We start from the raw sequence: 20,782 nt of genomic DNA on the forward strand, positions 1-20,782 counted from the left end.
GCGGAAAAACCTTTGCTTCTCCAAGTGTTGTGTCAAAGTTAACAAAAGCAAAGTATGGTGAAAATCCTTAAGGTGATATTTTAAAGCTAGTCTGGGCCACTGCAAAGCTGTAGTCCTAATAACGGACTTCTTTATCCTGTGTATTTGTCTGGGAATAGGATACACCTGACTGTTGCTCACACTTCTGCACTGGCCTTTCATTCTCCCTGTGAAAGAGGGTAGTGCAAGATCATTGACAAACCCAGAACTATTTGATAGTTATCCAGAGGTCTAGAGTAACAAGATGCTAGACTCCCTCTGTTTCAATTTGCATTTGTGTTTAACCTTTATACAGAGCAGTATTTATTTCATTTCTTTTTTTTAAAAAACTATTTATTCATTTTGGGGACAGCACAAGCAGGGGAGGGGGAAAGAGGATCCAAAGCGGGGTCTGCACTGACAGGCTGACAGCAGCGAGCCCAGTGTGACTCCAACTCACGAACTGCAAGATCATGACCTGAGCCAAAGGTGGACACTCAACCAATTCAGCCACCCTGGTGCCCCTATTTATTTCATTTCTAACTCTCTTGATCTACTATAGTTATTCATTAAAATGAAATAAAATAAACAAATACTAATAAATTAAGTTTCTGCTAAATTCTCAATTTTAAAACGATAGCCATAAAACTGTGGTGTTAGAAGTTAGAATAGTGGTCACCAGTGACTTTTCAATAACCAGAAGGGTCCTTTTGTGGGTGTTGGTCATGTTCTTTTTCTTGATCTACATGCACATTATATGGCTCTGCTCAGTTTGTGAAAAACTATCAAGTTGTGCTCTTACAGAATGCCCAGTGATTATATATTATTCTTCAGTAAAATTTTTGAAATGAAGTCACATTCATGCTTAGTTTTGTTGCTGTGAAACGAATTTGTCATGTTTTTGAGCTTGCAAATTTGGTTGCAACTTGATTTAAGTTCATATTTCATCCCAGACTTATTACAGTGTGGCTGAAACTGCTCCATTTTGAAACTTATTTTGAATTACTTTTCATTTTTCTTGGTGAATCACATGCTATTAGGTTACAAAGATTTGGGGTCCCCAAGATGTCCCCAACTCACCATTGATTAAATATTTAATTTTTTTAAATTTAATAATTTAATAAAAAATTTTAATTTAATAGTTTGAATTAAATACTTAATTTTTAAACTTTCTAAAGTATTTTATGCTAATAATGAAAAACATTAAACTAGGGGACTGAAATTGGTAAGAGAAGGACCCAGAACACAGAAGGAGGAAACCTTTTAAAGGAATAAGGCAGTGGGAAAAGAAGAAAAGGATATACAGTTGCCTCCTAAATTGGGGAAAAGATAAGATTGCTCACAAATGATGGTATTGGTTTTTCCCAGGGAATAATGAAATAAGATTCCGTGCTAGGGGGGCGCCTGGGTGGCGCAGTCGGTTAAGCGTCCGACTTCAGCCAGGTCACGATCTCGCGGTCCGTGAGTTCGAGCCCCGCGTCAGGCTCTGGGCTGATGGCTCGGAGCCTGGAGCCTGTTTCCGATTCTGTGTCTCCCTCTCTCTCTGCCCCTCCCCCGTTCATGCTCTGTCTCTCTCTGTCCCAAAAATAAATTTAAAAAAAATGTTAAAAAAAAAAAAAAAAAAAAAAAAAAAAAAAAAAAAAGATTCCGTGCTAGGAATAAATGTCAGGGTGGGGCTGGTAGTTCAAGCACAAGGGATAGTTAGGAAATAGTATTGATAAGGTAAATATGGCTGAAGGTCAAGGGGATTGAAGATACACACTAGTAAGAATGCAGTTAAGAAAGTTGCTAAAAGGGTTCCCACAGTTTAGGGAGATAAAGTGAAGGTAGGAAATAACTAATAAACTTTGAGAACCAAGACTAGAGGTCACGCTGAGGACAAATCACAGAGTAAGTGGGAGTGAGGGAGTAAGAGAGGTCCAAGAGTAGGTGGCTGTGGGTAGAAAGAAACTTAACAATTGAAAATTTTGCAGGTGGAGTAATTTCATCTGATGACTGGATTCAAGGAGTGGCTACATCTGTGGGTTTCTGATAGAGTGAAGTTGAAGATGATTGGAACAGAGAAAGATGAGAAATTGTGAGGTCAGGGTGCTAACTGAGTCATTATCATGTTTGCTGAAATCATTAGGCTGGGGCAGGACATGAGGATAGTTCCAAGGCTGACACAGAGTTTCGGAAACACAGTTGGGCACAGGCAAGGAAGTAAATGGCTATCTTGATGAGGGCCAACTGTATGCAAATAGCAAGCAGGCAAAATTTCTCTCAGACATATATAACCTTTGTCACATAGCATTTTTTCCTAGCTTTGTTCACCTACTCTCAAGTCACCTCATTGTCCTTGTGTTGCTCTCTCACTGTACACTTCCCAACTCTCCACTTTTGATACATGTGAAATCCCACATGATCCTAAGGTATACTTGGAAAGTTCTTGATTGATATGTCACTTTATCCCACTTATTATTGAATTTTTACAGGGCTTTCTCATGACAAATCCTTAATGTAAAAGTGGTCATTTTGGGCCACTACCCTAAAGAGATGTTTGCAAAGTCCTAGAATTCCAGCCAAGGCAGAAGGGCTCTTCCTGTTCTGAAAAATATTTCTCCAATATTGATTCATTCTTTTAGCCCAGGAGTTTATCCCCACAAAATGTGAGTTTCTTAGAGGTTAGGGCTGGACTAAGGCAGTACAGAGATACCCACAAAGGGACTAACTCAGTCTTTTGCTTTTTTGACCAGTGCACAAGGCAGACTAGTGTGATGAGATACTTATTCCTTCTGACTTTATTCCCTGTGCCAGAGAAATATCATTTTCAATATATGCTGTGATGTGAAAGATTTAGGAAGCATTGACATAACAGACATTTAATGACTATAAATTTATTTAGCACCTACTATATACAAAGCACCTCATGTATTTTAACTCATTTAACCTCTACAGCAACCGTATTAGGTTAGTACCCTTATTCTCATTTTGCAGATAAAGAAACCAAGATGACCTGCCAAAGGTTACAGACATGGTAAGGGACAGCACCAGGATGCAACCTCAGGTCATCTGGAAGCAGAAGGTACACTTAACCAGTACACATTGCCTCTAAATAAATGTTTGCTAGATCTAAATAAAAATTTTAACTTAACTAGATGTTATATGTTTATTTTAAACACCCCTATAAATGGCAGAACTAGAATACAATCCAGCCACACTCTGTAAATTAGCCACGGGATGATGAGGAGCAGCAAGCTGAACACACTGAAGCCTTGTCTCTATGTCAGAGCGCCATCTCCAAGTATGCTTGGGACCTACTTCTCTGTCTTTTAAAAATTATCTGAACAACAAAAAGATCATAGTATATCCTGCGTTTTACTCTGGATCTTCAATGTAATGAAAAACTTTATAATTGTTAATTTATAGGTATATTGCCCTCCTACAGACTGTCATTTTTCTGCAAAAGGCCCTGGCCTCTCATGTGTTTCTTTACACACACACACACACACACACACACACACACACACAGAGCTTATCTTTTAAGTTCCTCATCTTGCTTTAGGAAAAAAAAATCTGCAGGTTCTCTTACATCGACTGCCTAAGAGTCGCGCTATAAGAAGCAACAACCTCTCCTCCTCTCCACCATCTGCTCGGCAGCCGCAAAGCAGCAACCATGCGTGAAAGCATCTCTATCCACGCTGGCCAGGCTGGTGTTCAGATCGGCAATGCCTGCTGGGAGCTCTATTGCCTGGAACACGGCTTCCAGCCCGATGGCCAGATGCCAAGTGACAAGACCGTTGGGGGAGATGATGACTCCTTCAGCACCTTCTTCAGTGAGACGGGTGCTGGCAAGCATGTGCCCAGGGCAGTGTTTGTAGACCTGGAACCCACAGTCATTGATGAAGTTCGCACTGGCACCTACCACCAGCTCTTCCATCCTGAGCAGCTCATCACAGGCAGGGAAGATGCTGCCAATAACTATGCCTGAGGGCACTACACCATTGGCAAGGAGATCATTGACCTTGTCTTGGACTGAATTCAAAACTGGCTGACCAGTGCATGGGTGAAGACCCATGTTCTGTTTTTCCACAGCTTTGGAGGGGGAACTGGTTCCGGGTTCACCTCCCTGCTGATGGAACGTTTCTTTGTCGATTATGGCAAGAAGTCCAAGCTGGAGTTCTCCATTTACCCAGCTCCCCAGGTTTCCACTGCTGTAGTTGAGCCCTACAACTCCATCCTCACTACCCACACCACCCTGGAGCACTCTGATTGTACCTTGATGGTAGACAATGAGGCCATCTATGACATCTGTCGTAGAAACCTCAATATTGAACGCCCAACCTACACTAACCTAAATAGGTTGATAGGTCAAATTGTGTCTTCCATCACTGCTTTCCTCAGATTTGATGGAGCTCTGAATGTTGATTTGACAGAATTCCAGACCAACCTGGTGCCCTATCCCTGCATCCACTTCCCTCTGGCCACGTATGCCCCTGTCATCTCTGCTGAGAAAGCCTACCATGAACAGCTTTCTGTAGCAGAGATCACCAATGCATGCTTTGAGCCAGCCAACCAGATGGTGAAATGTGACCCTTGCCATGGTAAATGCATGGCTTGCTGCCTGTTGTACTGTGGTGATATGGTTCCCAAAGATGTCAGTGCTGCCATTGCCACCATCAAGACCAAGGGTACCATCCAGTTTGTGTACTGGTGTCCCACTGGCTTCAAAGTATTAATTACCAGCCTCCCACTGTGGTACCTGGTGGAGACCTGGCCAAAGTACAGCGAGCTGTGTGCATGCTGAGCAACACCACAGCCATTGCTGAGGCCTGGGCTCGCCTGGACCACAAGTTTGACCTGATGTATGCCAAGCGTGCCTTTTTTCACTGCTATGTGGGTGAGGGCATGCAGGAAAAGAAAGTTTTCTGAGGCCCATGAGGACATGGCTGCCCTTGAGGATTATGAGGAGGTTGGTGTGGATTCTGTTGAAGGAGATGGTGAAGAGGAAGGAGAGGAAAACTAAAGTTAAAAATGTCACAAAGGTGCTGCTTTTACAGGGAAGCTTATTCTGTTTTGAATACTGAAAAGTTGTGCTCTGATCAGTTACTTTGTATGTAGCAGTGTATACTCTCATATACAATTACTGACATATGCTTTAAAACACAACTCTTTGTTATAGATCCAGGCTGTCCATTTCTCTGATGGGTTTGAATAAAGTATTCCCTGTCTTAAATGAAAAAAAAAAAAAAAAATCACGGTGAGCCTGAAGGCCCATTTCCCAGGCGGGGGAGGAATGTAATGAAATTAGTTTTTGCTAGGTATTTTTATCACAGATTAGGAGGTGCAAACCGCAAAGAAAAACTAGTTTCTTGGTGTGTCACCAGCTCTGGGGTTCACTGATCAATCACAACCAACTCATTTAGTAAGTTAAAAATATATATCATGGCAAGGTTCGTTTGTGTAAGAGTTGGACCAAGGCCGGCGCCCCCACGATCTGCGGTAATCTGGTGTCCAGTCACGACCATCGGACTCTTCATTTTCCCCGGGGAGTTCCCACACCTCCTCTGTCCCTAAGGGTGGCCGGCGGTCCCTCGCGGCACAGAGTCCCTCAGGGAAGGCTGAGAAGGAAGGCCGAAGAAACCGCGGCTAGAAGGGATGGCGGCAGGCATAAAAAGCACCCGGGCTTCAGTTCACGACCCCGTTATTCCACAGAAAAATGGAACATTCCGCTCTTTCCGCCCGCAGAGGGGAGATGGGGGGGAACCCTTCGATCTGGTCTAGGAGAGGCGACGCGGGCGCAGCCACCGGAATCCCGGACGCCGGGAGCCTCGTTACGGGAATCGCAGCTGCCTGGTGTCCCGCCCCTTCGCCGTCGGGCTGCAGCCGACCCAATGCCCGGGCGCGCAGGGTCTCTTTGGGGCCAATCAGCATACAGTCCCTAAGTCCGGAGGCGGGGCGCGGCGAGGGCGCTGCGGGGCGGGGTCAGGGGGCGCAGCGCCCCGCCGTGGGAGGAGGGCCGCGTGCCGCGTCTGCGGGAAGGAGCCGGGAGCGAGCCGGAGCCGAGGCGAGGAACCGAGAGGCCCGTGGAGCCGCGCGGGGAACGCCCGGGCGTAGCTGAGCCGGAGGCCGCGGCTGCGCGGCCCACGGGCCCGGCCTGGCACCGAGGTAGTCGTGCGCTGTACAGAAGCGGAGGAGCGAGGCGCCGCGGCCTGAGGTGAGGAGGTTCCGTGGCCAAGTGAAGGGCCGTGTAGCGGGAGGGTGAGGGCTATAGGTCCGGGCGTTCGGGCCCGGAGACCTGGCACTGGAGAGGGCCACCCTCCCTCGCGAGAGGGGCGCCCCAACAGCGCGCGAGCCCTAAATTTGTTAATCCCAGTCTGGAAATCCCCACATTCCTCGTTCCTTTCCCTATTCGCACACCTCCGAATTTGATCTCTACAACTTTGTCACCTACATTTCTCAACCCTAAGCGCATACCTTACCTCCAGCGCGCGGACACACACACACACACACACACACGTACCCTTCTCAGGCCCTCGCCCCCAAATCCCCACTTTTTGCCCCTTTAATTCCTCTAGCCCCGCATTTGACTCTTGATTTTCTACCTGGAGGTTAATTTCTCTTCCCCAAAGCCGTCTTTTCATCCTGAAATTGTAATGTTTCAACACTGTTGGAAGTTCACCTTAAAACATTTTAAACTGACGTCTTTATTCTTTTTATCTCTAACGTGTACCGGTTCTAACGAATCCCACCTAACGCTGTAGCTTGAAAAAGCACCAAATTCATCTTTAAAATTTCACCCCTCCTCACCAAGCTTAAAGGTTATTCCACGCAGCAAGGTTCTGTTTTTTAGGAGATGGACAGCATTTTATTCATAACTATTTTTTCTTTGAAAAAAATATCAGGTTATAAGTAAGACTTGCCACTTTTGTTCTTTTTACCTTAAGAAAGGACACCCATTTCGGTTTAATCTGTGTAGTTGGTATGGGGTCATTTCACCGATTACACTGCTTTAAAATAAGTAGTGATTAGAATGCCAGGGTGACTCTTCTAAAAGATTGAAGCCTTTGGTTAAGTCAGTGCTGTAAACAAACCCTTTAGACTGTGTGAGTGCCAGCTTCAAGTTGGACAACTCTTAATTTGAAATTCCTGACTCAGATCATCATATGAGCTGTTCGCCATTATCTTAATTTCTTAAATTCATAATTCCCATTTGGAAGTATTTTTGGACTGTAAATGGAATTTTACATTTATAGAACCAACTTGATATTAAGTTAAATCATGCTTTCCAGCTGTTTTTTTTTTGGGGGGGGATAATTTTGAACACTTGTTTTTAATCACAAGTGGAAGAAAAAAATTACAGGATGGAGAAAGTGTGAGAAAAGGAGAATAAGTTTTGTAGTGGAATTTTTCGCTCTTTGCATGTCTGTATAATTGACAATATTATGCACGTTTAATTTTCTCAGAGGTAATTTAGAATATTACAGTACTGCCGCCGGCTAACTTAAGATATTTTCTTATGTAATGAAAAATGTGTACAGTGTTCTCATTTTTATTTACGAGTTGCAGTGTTTTCACTTTATTTCAACATTTTCCTAAGGGAATTTGCAGTGGAGTTAAATGTTAGGGCAATTTCGATTATTGTATACCTATGAAGGAGATGTTGCAGTACCCATTTTATAAAGAAGGAAACTGAGGCTCAGGGTCCGTTGAAACCTAGATCTATGTAATTGCACGTCCTGTACTCGCTGTTGGTCATTTTGTCATGCTGACACATTTCTCATGGAGTGTCCACTACTACAGTTTGAGAACTTTGGACTCCCCCATAACTGTTCTGCAGAGAGGGTTCCCCATCCTCCCCCCCCCCAAAAAAAAACTTATTTGAGTGCTTCTTATTTTAACAGGAGTCAGGATTCCCTGTCCCTAATACAGCTTGGCTCCTAGAGAAATTTGTGGAATGTTCTCATAGCCTTCTCCATTTCTTTGATTGCAAAGGCAGTATGATCAGAGTTGAAGTTTCTAGTCTATTTATTATTTTACACAACAAATACTAAACACAACTGGCTCCAGGAATTCACAAAGATGCAGGAAATATTGTCAGAACATTGATAGAGTTTACAGAAATTGAACTGACAAATAAATGCATGAAAAATTGCAAGGGTGCAAGGCAGTTTTAATTAGATGCAGGATGATACAGAAAATGCTGTAGATATATAAATCCATTATTTAAGGTTTGGAATGATCACAAAAGACTGAGCAGAGGTCAGACTTGAAAACTTTGTAAAGTTTGGATAAGGAGAAAAATGAAGGAAACCCATTCCAAATAGAGGTCTGTGTAGAAAGGGTCAGAAATAACCAAGCTACATTATATCCAGCACATATGTAATGCTTACTTTATGCCAGTCACTTTTCTGAGCTCTTTGCCCATATTAATTCTTTTATTCCTTATAACCTTGGGAGGTAAATGTTATTATCTTCCTTTTACAAGGAGAGCAGCTAAAGCAAAGAGAGGTTAATTTGTCTAATGCCACAGAGTTAATAAGAGGTAGATCCAAAATTCATACCTAGACAGCCTGGCTTCAGAATCTGAGCTCTTAACTGTGATGCGTATACTGTCTCTTCATGTAGTATACTTGAATGTCAGTGACTAGAATAATATGACCATACCAGAAAGTCTTTTAAAACCCACTCTTAATTGTCCTCTATGTGCCTCAAAGTATCTTAGATTCTGAGAATATCAAGGCATACGAAGTACAGTGTTATTAGTCCTGTTACCGAACGGTACTCGAGTGCATTGGGAACAAAGATGTTTGTGGGAGTGGGGGGAAATTCCACAGGAGAGATGATGTTTCATCTGAGTTATACACAGTACAAAGCAGAGTCTGGAAAAGACATTCTAGAGGCAGGGAATAGGATATGTAGATGTAAAAACTCTGAAATAACTGTGTTAGAGAAAGTCTAGTAGTTTGCAGTGGCTTGAACTTAGTGGCTAGGAGTGGCTAGTCGGGAGTGATAAAATGTAGATCAGATTGTGAATGGCTAGATGAGGTCAAGTAAAATGAAAGCTTCATTAGATTGTTTGCTCTTCTCTTTAGATCTATCATGGTGGGATAGCTTGAGGAACGTCTGACTAGAGGGGGTTTTTAGAAGAGACTTTACTATTTATTTATTTATTCTTTAATCTCTACATCCAACGTGGAGTTTGAACTCACAACCCCTAGATCAAGAGTCACATGCTCTATGGCTGAGTCAGCCAGGCCTCTCCAGAATAGATTTTAAATATTGGAGAAGATAAGTGAGACAGGCACATGAAGCCAAATTTTTAGACTCTTAAATAGCTAAAATATTTAGCATTAATATTCACCATTTAAGTTTCCTCTTTTAAGGAAAAGAATGACAAGTTTAAAGTAATGTCATAAATAGATTCATCCACCTATAATGTCAGAATGATTTGGAGGATGGAAAGAGACTGGAAGCAGGAAGGCAGTGATAAGTACTAAGATGGTCAGTGCCTAGATTACATGGGTCATGGTAGTGGGTAGAAAAGAAGAGACAAATGAGAAAGACATCATGAAAGAAGACTGGACAAGCTAGAATTTAATAGATAAGGGACAACAATGGACCCCATTGACTTAGGCAGTTCAAGGAGGGTGGTCTTAGATGGGGTAAAAAGATGAGTACTGTGACTTTTGTAAAAAGCGGGTGCATTTATGTATGTATGTATATATGTATACAATATGTGTGTATTGTTTTTAGACCTTTCTATTTGAGTCAGAAGCAGAATATCCAAGACAGTGATATATAACTGGAATCAAAAGAAAGTTTCCAGCCAGAATTCTTGAAATTACTTTGTTTGAAGATGATAGTTCAAGTCATGTATCTTCAAAGAAGTTAGTATTTTTTAAAAATAGTAGATCCTAGGGCTGCCTGGGTGGCTCAGTGAGTTCAGTGACTGTGTCTCGATTTCCCCTCAGGTCATGATCTCATAGTTCATGGGTTCAAGGCCTGCGTTGGGGCACTGACAGGGCAGAACCCCTGCTTGGGATTCTCTCTCCCTCTCTGCCCCCCCACAAATAGATAAATAAACTTAAAAAATAAGTAGTAGATCCTAAATAGTCTTGGCTCCATTCATAGCCAGGAGATAAAACCTAGCAGAGAATTCAATGAAGGAGACAGTAAAATAGACAAAGGAAAGATTTCAACAACATAATATTGTTACATAGAAACCAGGAGATAAAAGAAATTCAGGAAGCAAAGATAGTCAACAATATGGAATGTTTCAGAAACACTTTTGATATTGTCACAATGGTTATAGTCTCTTTTATTCTGACTAGTATATCTTAATAAGATTTAATGAGAAGTTAGCTACTTGATCATGACTTAAGAGAGCTTCATCTGTTGAAATGTGCCTATAGTATAGATTATCATTTCAAAGCTGTGTATGTAAACATACCCAGAGCAGGAGCTTTATTCCTTTCAGCACAATAAATCTGTTGTCCGGTTAAAATTTGGGTGTTCTACCTCCAAATTTTCATTTTCTGTTTACTCAGTTTCATCCTCTGCTTTGAGGTAGATTTGTATATTTACTTCTGAATAGTGCATTTCATATAGGTTGTCTGCACAATCTGTTTTTTGTTGGATGTTCTCTAGTATATATTCCCTCACCTCTATTTCCTAACACAAAGTAAACTCATCACAGCTATGTTTCAGATAGTACAGCTCTGGTTTGTACACTGGCATGTGCTGGAATTTTGCCATTGATAATCTTCATTTGACATTTAGAGTCAAAGATGACATAGCTAATGTGTATGCTGTTTTCTCTGTTTAGAAAAACCTTTACTCATATTTCATATTTGGGCCTTCCTGGGCCCTTTCTGCATTGAGTTCTTCTATATGCTTCTGTAGCATTGGGTGCATAGTCTACCCTGTAAACTTTGAACTTCTTTTTTTTTTTTTTTTTAATTTTTTTTCAACGTTTTTTATTTATTTTTGGGACAGAGAGAGACAGACCATGAACGGGGGAGGGGCAGAGAGAGAGGGAGACACAGAATCAGAAGCAGGCTCCAGGCTCTGAGCCATCGGCCCAGAGCCTGACGCGGGGCTCGAACTCACGGACCGCGAGATCGTGACCTGGCTGAAGTCGGACGCTTAACCGACTGCGCCACCCAGGCGCCCCTATAAACTTTGAACTTCTTAAGAGAAGGTTGTTTATGTGTCTTCAGCTATTATTTGTTAAGTTTTATTTCTTAGTTTGTAGTGAGAGCATGGATGGTTGTCACAATACTCTTTAGGCCTTTTCATATGTCTAAAACAGTGGTAATTTGTAAGAGGCCTTCTTCTCTAAGGTCATAAACATACTCTGTATTTTCTTCCAATACTCTTAAATTTTGCTTTTGCATTTGGGTCCGTAATCAATTTGGAGTGTATGTATCTGTGATGAAGTAGAGCTCTTTATCTTTTTGCTTGTGGAGCCAGCTGTCCCAATACTATTTATTAAATAGTCCTTTATTTCCCCAGTGATAAGAGATGCTTTTTTTTTTTTTAATCAGATAATTAAATTCTTAAATGTACATGGGTTATTTCTGGATTTTTTGTTTTGTACCATTGGTAGAATTATTCATATGCCAATGCCATGTTTTGATTACTATAACAAAGTATGTCTTAACAGATGATACAGCAATATTCTGTTTATTTTTCCTTTTGAAAGTAGGTTTTTGGCTATTATCTAATATTTCATACGAAATTTTAAATTGGTTTGTAAATTTTTGTAATAAACCACTTTGCAATTTGGATTAAAATTGTATTGCATTAATATGTTAATTTGTGAAGAACTGATGTCTCTATTATATATATTTTGTTTTTCATTCCATGATATTTAAGTCTTCCTAATGAGCTGTTTAGTAAGCTTTTATACTTTTCTGTATAAAGTTATTACATGGTTGTTGTTTTTTTTACATAGTTCTGATTAGATTTTTTTTCTTAGATATATTATAGTTTTTGATGGTGTTGTGAATAGGATTTTTTCTTTTACATTTCTAATTGGTTATTAGTGATGTATAGGAGAGCTGTCTATGTTTTTTGATGATCTTTTGTTTATTAAACTCTCAGTAGTTGTGGTAGTTTGTCATTTGATTCTCATTCTTTTTCTTAATAGGTGGTATTTATACGTTTTTCTTTTTCCATTTTTATATCATATTTATTTGTTCTATTTTTAGTTAAGCCCTCTAGAACAGTATTGAATAAGTGATGACTCCATTGAATTCTGACTTTGACAGGAATGCATCTAATTTTTTTTTAAGTTTATTTAATTTGAGAGCATGTGAGGGGCAGAGAGAGAGAGAGAATCCCAAGAAGGCTCCCTTATGGGAGCACAGAGCCAATGCATAGCTCAATCTCATGAACCCTGAGATCATGACCTGAGAGGAAATCAGGAGTCGGATGCTTAACCACGTGAGCCATCCAGGCAGCCCTCTAATTCTTATTTTTAAATATGATGTTTATTGTAGGCTTCTGATAAAGTACTGTGCTACCACAGATGACCATTTATTGAGTACATACTTGTCAGCCAGGTAAGTTTTAAGCACTTCACATTTATTGACTTGCTTAGTCTTCCCAAAAGTCCTAGGTAGTATGTGGGTAGGTGGTAGTGTTATCCTTATTTTACAGGTAAGGAAAATGAAAGTGAGGGATATCAAATAACTTGGCTAAGATGTTATACAAAATTAAGGAGCTGGAATTTGAACATAGGCACTCTGATTCCAGAATCCATCCTCTTCTTTATTATACTTCATCAAGGGGATGGTCTCTTTCAGTCTTAGTTTTCTGACACTTTGTTGTTATTTTTAAATTTTAAGTGAAGCTTTTGAATATTATCAGATGCTTTTCAAGCATCTTATTGGAATGATTATATAGTTTTCTTCTTTTAATAAATATGATGGATAGCAGTGTTATCTTTTTGCATATTGGACTATACTTACATTTTTAGGCTAAATACGTGTTAGTATTTATGGTTTTTGTTTTGTTTTGTGTTCATGTGCATTGCTAGAATAAACTTGCAATGCTTTAATTAGGATTTTTCACACCAGTACTCATCATAGTTTGATAATAGTTTTATTATGTAATCGTTGTTTGATTTGTTATCCAAGTGACTGTGCACCTTGGACTCACGGCCAAAGTAGGATAATAAGGATAAGATTTACCCTCCTGCCTGAAACAGCCATAGAATAGGAAAAACACATGAAGCAATGATAAGACACTTGACACTGGATAATCAAAGGCAGTGATCTTGATAGATTGGAAACAAATAAGATGAACCCTATGACTGCACTATCCTAGTACGTTGAGAAACTTTCCAGGCCATGGCATAGGTAGGAATGCAGGGTAAGTCCCATGGATGTGGATTCTCTTGGATTTCCAGAAATGGCCTGGAATAACAAAGGTGCTAGAGTTGACAGAACAGAATACTAGAGAACTCTTGAAAGCTTCAGATGTCCCATTCAGCTGTTCAGCTGAGTACTGACCAGTGCATGCATGTAAAGAAACATGTCAGGGAAAGAACCTCCTGGAGACGGTAAAGATAACAGCGTTGATCCTTCCATAGAGTCAGGAATGGTACCTGTCCTCACCAGCCAGGTTGGGAACCAACCCTAATTCCTGGGACATTGGAGAGTACACGGAAGGATCCTGCCTCAGTAGTAGGGAATAAATCGCCCTAGAATAAGCACTGCTCCCGTCCTACCCAGTGTATTTTTTTTAATTTTTATTTAAATTCCAGTTAGTTAAAATACAGTATGGTATTACTTTCAGGTGTACAAGTGATTCAACACTTGCATACAACACCTGGAAGTCATCACAGGTACACTTCTTAATCCCCATTTTCACCTGTCTCCACACCTACCTCCCTTCTAGTAATTGTCAGTTTATTAGCTAGAGTCTATTTCTTGGTTTACCTCTCTTTTTCTCCCCTTTTCTCATTTGTTTTCTTTCTTAAATTCCACATGAGTGAAATCACACAGTATTTGTCTTTCTCTGACTGACTTAATCTTGCTTAGCATAATACTCTCTAGCTCCATCCATGCTGTTGCAAATGGCAAGATTTCATTCTTTTTGATGGCTGAGTAATATTCTGATGTGTATATATACCACATCTTCTTTATTCATCAGTTAGTGGACCCTTAAGCTATTTCATAATTTGGGTATTATAGATAATGCTGCTATAAACATTGGGGTGCATGTATTCCTTTGTATTAATCTTTTTTTTTTATTGTTTGGGTAAATACGTAGATACCCATGCATCTTAAAAGCAAGATGTGAAAGGACCAAACTGTTTCCAAGTAACTTAACTGTGTCATGGAACAAAGCTCAAAAGTATAGAAGTACAGGGGCTACCTGGGTGGCTCAGTCGGTTAAGCATCTGACTTCTGCTCAGGTCATGATCTTACAGTTCATTGGTTCGAGCCCCACCTTGAGTTCTGTGCTGACACCTCAGAACCTGGGGCCTGCTTTGGATTCTGTGTCTCCCTCTCTTTGTCCACCCCACCTCTGGCTTGTGCTCATTCTCTGTCTCTCTCAAAAAATAAATAAACATTAAAAAATTTTTTTCTAGGGGCACCAGGGTGGCTCAGTCAGTTTATCATCCGACTTCGGCTCAGGTCATGATCTCGCGGTCTGTGAGTTTGAGCCCTGTGTTGGGCTCTGTGCTGACAGCTCAGAGCCTGGAGCCTGCTTCGGATTCTCTGTCTCCCTCTCTCTCTGCCCCTTTCCCGCTCATGTTCTGTCTCTCTCTCTGTCAAAAATAAATAAACGTTAAAAAATTTTTTTTTCTAAACACTGTAGAAATACAAAAAAATCCAATAGCAAATAAGCTGAAATTCAGTGGCATACAGTCAAAAATTATCAGGCATGCAAAGAAGCATGAAAGTACATTATATAATAAGAAAAATTAAAGCTCACCCAGGGCCAACACAGATAAAATTACCAAAGAAATTAGAATAATTATATGACTATGTTCTGTATGTTTAAAAATCTAAGTAAGGTTATAGAAAATATGAAAAAGACCCTATTGAACTTCTAGAGATGACAAATAACATTGTGTAAGATGGAAAATACATAAGTTAGGATTAGTGGCAGATTGGACATTGCAGAAGAAGAAATTAGTAAACTTAAAGACATAGCGGTAGAAATTATAAAACCTAGAAAGAAAGAAAAAAATGGACTTACAGCTCACATCACTGAGCTGTGGGACTACTTCAAGCATCCTGATAATACATGTTATTAGAATCCTTAAGGATGGGGGCACCTGGGTGGCTTGATTGGTTGGGCGTACAACTTCAGCTCAGGTAATGATCTAGTGTTTTGTGGGTTCCATCCCTGTGTCAGGCTCTGTGCTGACAGCTCAGAGCCTGGAGCCTGCTTCAGATTCTGTGTCTCCTTCCTCTCTCTGCCCCTCCCATGCTCATGCCGTCTCTCTCTGTCTCTCAATAATAAATAAAAAACGTTAGAATCCTTAAGGATGGGAGCAGGAGGGTCAGAGATAAATATATTCAAAGAAGTAATGGCCACAATTTTTCTAGATTTGATGAAAACTATAAACCAGCAGATCTAATAAGCTTAGCCAACTCTAAGTGTAAGAAACACGATGAAAACTATACCAAGGTATGTTATAGTCCAGTTGCTCAAAGTTAGTGATAAACTAGTTACAAAAAACTTAGATTCATCCAGAGGAAAATAAGAGACTTCTCATCCAAAAGAAGAAAGACAAGGATGATAGTAGATTTCTCATTAGAAACAGTGCATGCAAGAAGTTAATAGCTACATTTTTAAATACTGAAAGAAAAAACTATCAATTCAGAATCTATACCCAGTGAAAATATCTATGAAAAATAATAATGCAATGCTTTTTAGATATATAAAGACTTAATCACCAGGAGACCCACACTACAAGTGTGACTACAAGCCGACTCACACTACAAGACCTACTACAAGTGGGGGTCTGCTGCCATATGTATATATATATATATATATATATATTATTATTTTTTTTTTTTTTTTTTAAGTCTTTCAGGCAGAATGAAAGTATCAGATGAAATGTGGACCCAGACAAAGGATGAAAAACTCTGGAAATGGTAGTGATATGGATAAATATACAAGATTTTTATATTATTTAGTCTTCTTTTACAATAATTATTTTAAAAAATAGTGACAGCATGGTTTATAATATTTGTAAACTACATGTGAAGTTTATAAAATGTACAAAAGTAAGTTGTATGGCAAAAATAGTATAAAGATCAAGAGGAGAGAAATGGATGTATGCTGTTTTATACTTTACTGTGCATGAGGTGCTATAACATCACTTGTAGACTAATAAGTTGTCTATACTATACTGTGTGTACTATAAACCTTAAAGTAACCACTAAGATAACAAAACAAAGACTTAATAGCTTATAAGCTAACAAGGAAGACAAAATGGAAATGATAAAAAAAAAAGTAATTAAGTGAACACATGACAGTAAAAGAAGAAAAGGGAAACAAGAGGTTAAATAAGTAAAAAACAAATACAAAGATGATAGGTTTCAGCCCAACTGTTTCAATAATGATATTAAATGTAAGTGGCCTAGATACCCAATAAAAGCAGAGGTTGTCAGATTAGATACAACTGTATCCTGGTTACCAAAACAAATAAAATGCAACAAAAGACAAACAGTGCTCTTTAAATATGAAGAAACAAACAGGTTAAATATAAAAGAATGGGGAAAGATATACCATAACACTAATGAAGAGAAGGTTAGATTGTCTATAATGTCAAGGTAGATTTCAGAGCAAAGAATATTACCATTGGTAAAGAACATCATTGCACAATGATGGAACAGTCAATTCATCAGGAAGACCTTATATTTATGTGCCTAATAATGTGGCTTGAAAGTATATAGGACAAAATCTGAAAGAACTGCAAGAAGAAATAAAGTCAGAGTTCTTTTTGGGGATATCAATACCCCCTTTTCAATAATTGATAGAGGAAGTAGACAATTACTAAAGATATAGAAGATTTGAATAATACTGTCAATGAGATTGACGTTTATGTAACACTCCATCCAGCAAAAGCATTGCTTTTTAAGTACACCCAGAACACTGATATCAAGACTTAAAGCTATGGTCATCAAGACTGGAATAGTTGTATAAAGAGAAGCAAATACATCATGCCACATAATAGAGCAGGAATTGGATAATTAGCACTCACAGGGGAAATCTAGGCTGCCTCCTTTTTTTAATAAAGTATTATTAGAATACAGCCACACCCATTTGTTTATGTATTACCTATGGCTGCTTTTGTGCCACAACAACAGATTGGGTAGTTCCAGCAGATATCTTGTGATCTACAAACCCTAAAACATTTATTCTCTCTGGCCCTTTACATAAAATGTTTACCCAGCCATGGAATAAAGATTACCGAAACAGACTCACACATATATTGACAGTTGATTTTTGATGAAAGTATAAAGGTAATTCACTTGAGAAAGGATAGTTTTTCTACATACAGTTCGGAAACAATTGGCTATTCATATGTAAAGAAAATAACTTGAATACCTACTTTATACCATATATAGAAGTTATTTTGAAATAGTTGATAGACCTAAATATAAAACCTAAAACTATAAAACTTTTAGCTAGAAAACATAGGAAAAAACCTTTGGGACTTTGAGGTAGGCAAAGATTTCTTAGATACAGTAATTAGATACCAAAAGATTAGTGCTTAGATACCAAAAACACTAATTCATAAATTGGACTTCATTAGAATGAATATTTCTGCTCTTTAAAAAGAATTAATAGAATGGAAAGATAAGCCACAGATTGGGAGAATATACTTAAAAGAATTTTCTAATAAAGACCTTATATGTAGAATATATATATATATTTTTTTAATTTTTTTACCTTTTATTTATTTTTGAGAGACAGAACTTGAGCAGAGGGGGGGCAGAGGGAGGGAGACAGAATCCGAAGCAGACTCCAGGCTCTGAGCTGTCAGCACAGAGCCCAACGTGGTGCTCAAACCCATGAACTGTGAGATCATGACCTAGCCAAAGTCAGACACTTAACTGACTGAGCCACCCAGGCATCTATATATATATACATATATATAGATGGGGTTTTTTTGGTAATGTTTATTTTTGAAAGAGAGAGTGTGAGTGGGGGAGGGGCAGAGAGCCAGAGACACAGAATCTGAAGTAGGCTCCAGGCTCTGAGCTGTCAACACACAGCCCGACGCTGGGCTTGATCCCGTGAACTGTGAGATCGTGACCTGAGCTGAAGTCAGATGCTTAACCGACTGAGCCACCAAGGCACCCCTACAATATATTTTTAAAACTTTGTAAACATAGTAATGAAAAAACAACAAATGCAATTTAAAAATGAGCAAAATATTTGGACACATCACCAAAGAAGAATATGAATAAATATATACCTACCATATATATGACCTAGCTATTAAACTAGCTATTTTCCAAAGAGAAATGAAAGCTTTGTCCCACCAGACTTGGGACTGGTTATATTATAGTATATTTTTTCCACTAATATATCATGTACCAGCTTACAACAAGGAAGTCAGTTTATCCATCCAACAAATGTATTGAGGTACTTACCATGCTAGGTATGATTCTTGTTGCTAGGAGCATAGTTGAGAACAAAACACACAGAATTTCTTGCCTAATTTGCTTGCTTTCTATTTTAGGTGCACAGTGTATTAGTTTCCCAGGGCTGCTATAACAAAGTGGCACAAACTGGATGACTTAAAAAACAATAAAAGTTTATTCTATTAAGTTATTCTAGTAAGAGAAGTTTATTCTCTTACGGTTCTGGAGGCCAGAAGTCCTTCTGAAACTCTCGATAAAATCTTTGCCTCTTCCCTCTTTGTAGCTTCTGGTGGTAGCCAATACCTGCCTGTGTTGTCACATGGCATTGTGTTTGTGTGTTTTATCTCATAATGACAAGCAACCAGTATTAAGGGCCACTCCATTATGATATCTTAACTAATTATATCTGCCACAGCCCTATTTCTAAATAGGGTCATATTATGAGATACTGGGGGTTAGGAGATCAACATGTTCAGGAGGAAAACACAATTCAACCCATAACAGCCAATAAACAAAATAAGTAAATTAAATACTATTTTGGCACACTTTCTGAAGTGTTGGCATACTGTGGTCCGCAGACCTAATCTAACATGCATCCTATTTTATTAAATAAGGTTTTATTAGAATTCAGCCATCCCTTGTTTTTTTAATTTAAATCCAAGTTAGTTAACATATAGTGTGCCCATTTGTTTACATATTATCTATAACAGAGTTAACTATTTGCAACAAAGACCTTAACACACACAAAACCTAAAATAATTATTATTTGGTTCTTTATAAGAAATATTTGCCAAGCTGTTTTAAAAAGTATTAAATGCCATTGAGAAAAAAAAAAGAAAGAAAAAAAAACAGGAAAGGAGGATAAGCAATACTGGGTGGCCAGGGAAAACCTGTATGAGAAGGTGAATTTGAGCAAATGTAATAATCTTTATGTATTGACTTTAGTAAGGGAAAAAAGCAAGTTATAGAACATTTTTGTGAAATAAAGTGTATTTATACAGTATAATTTTAGAATATACAAGTAAAAATTTTGCAAGAGTTTCCATCAAATTGTTGACAGTAGTTCTCTGGGGATTATAGAGGACTTGTACATGACATTTTCAACTGTTGTTCACTTGAAAATTTAAAAATAATTATTTCCTTTATATTTTAATATATCATTGTTATAAATTCAGTTTCTTATATATTATTAAATTATATCAAAGTGTTAATATTTGTGAAACAATAATGGAAGATTCAACTCCTTTCCTAAGTTTGAAGTTATCTTTTACATTTCAAAGAAGAACTGCCATTACTTTTACACCAGATTTAACCTAGCTTTGAATTTTAAACTGAGTTTTTATTTGTGTGCATAAAATAGTTTGGCAGTTGAAGAGTTAGTAGTCTTAACTGTTAGTGAAAGGTTAAAAGGTATGATTCTGTTAAAGATTTGTTTTAACTGCTTTTGTCAAATTCAACAAAATATCCCTTTCATGTTTCTGTGACATTACATGAAAACCAGGGAAGTTTGGACTAGGCACAGAGGGGCTGATAATGTTTCCAAGTATGTATTAAAACAGTAGGATGGGGGAGCCTGAGTGGCCCAGTTGGTTAAGTGTCCGACTTTGGCTCAGGTCATGATTTTGCAGTTTGTGAGTTCGAGCCCACCGTCGGGCTCTGTGCTGACAGCTCAGAGCCTGAAGCCTGCTTAGGATTCTGTCTCCCTCTCTCTGCCCCTCCCCTACTTACGCTCTGTCTCTGTCTCTCAAAAATGAATAAACGTGAAAAAAAAAAAGGGATGTTTAAATATTGTTATACAGGTGTTTATGGGATTGTTTTATACTGAAAGTCAGAAGGTATCTACAGTGGAATACTTTCAGAAAGCCTTATACCAGGCAAGGATTTAAGAAGTAAGCATATAATAAATATTATCAAAGCCAGCTTTCTCTATAAGGCTTTCCTCTCTTTATAGTGAGAATCAATGAAAAGAACATGACTTTTGGAGGCAGAAGACTTAGTTTCACATCCCTACTTCACTTCCTAATTTTGTGATTTGGGTAAGTAACTTAGCCTGTCTCGTTTTTCTTTTGTGGAGTTCCAGTAGTTAATCCTTGCCATTTGAAACCCATTGAATTCTATATCATGAGTGAACACTAAGGTAAACTATAGACTTAAGTTGC

At 38.8% G+C, this 20,782-nt stretch overlaps 1 protein-coding gene and 2 pseudogenes across 4 annotated transcripts in view; 2 read left to right on the plus strand and 1 right to left on the minus strand.

Annotated features, from left to right (window-relative positions):
• Positions 1 to 3,675, minus strand: part of LOC131518074 (succinate dehydrogenase [ubiquinone] cytochrome b small subunit, mitochondrial-like) — a 63,651-nt pseudogene extending 59,976 nt beyond the window's left edge.
• On the plus strand, positions 3,581 to 5,233 carry LOC131512986 (tubulin alpha-1A chain-like; annotated as a pseudogene).
• Positions 5,234 to 5,984: 751 nt separating this feature from the next.
• IL6ST (interleukin 6 cytokine family signal transducer) overlaps positions 5,985 to 20,782 on the plus strand; it is a 52,086-nt gene continuing 37,288 nt past the window's right edge. For 3 of the 4 annotated variants that reach the window (XM_058732271.1, XM_058732247.1, XM_058732280.1), the window contains exons 1-2: positions 5,985 to 6,214; positions 20,575 to 20,659. The gene's annotated coding sequence lies outside the window, so the exon portion shown is untranslated. The remainder of the gene's footprint in view (positions 6,215 to 20,574; positions 20,660 to 20,782) is intronic. The other variant, XM_058732291.1, reaches the window with a different exon arrangement.

This window comes from Neofelis nebulosa, chromosome 1, assembly GCF_028018385.1.
Source record: "Neofelis nebulosa isolate mNeoNeb1 chromosome 1, mNeoNeb1.pri, whole genome shotgun sequence".
Classification (NCBI taxonomy): Eukaryota; Metazoa; Chordata; class Mammalia; order Carnivora; family Felidae; genus Neofelis; species Neofelis nebulosa.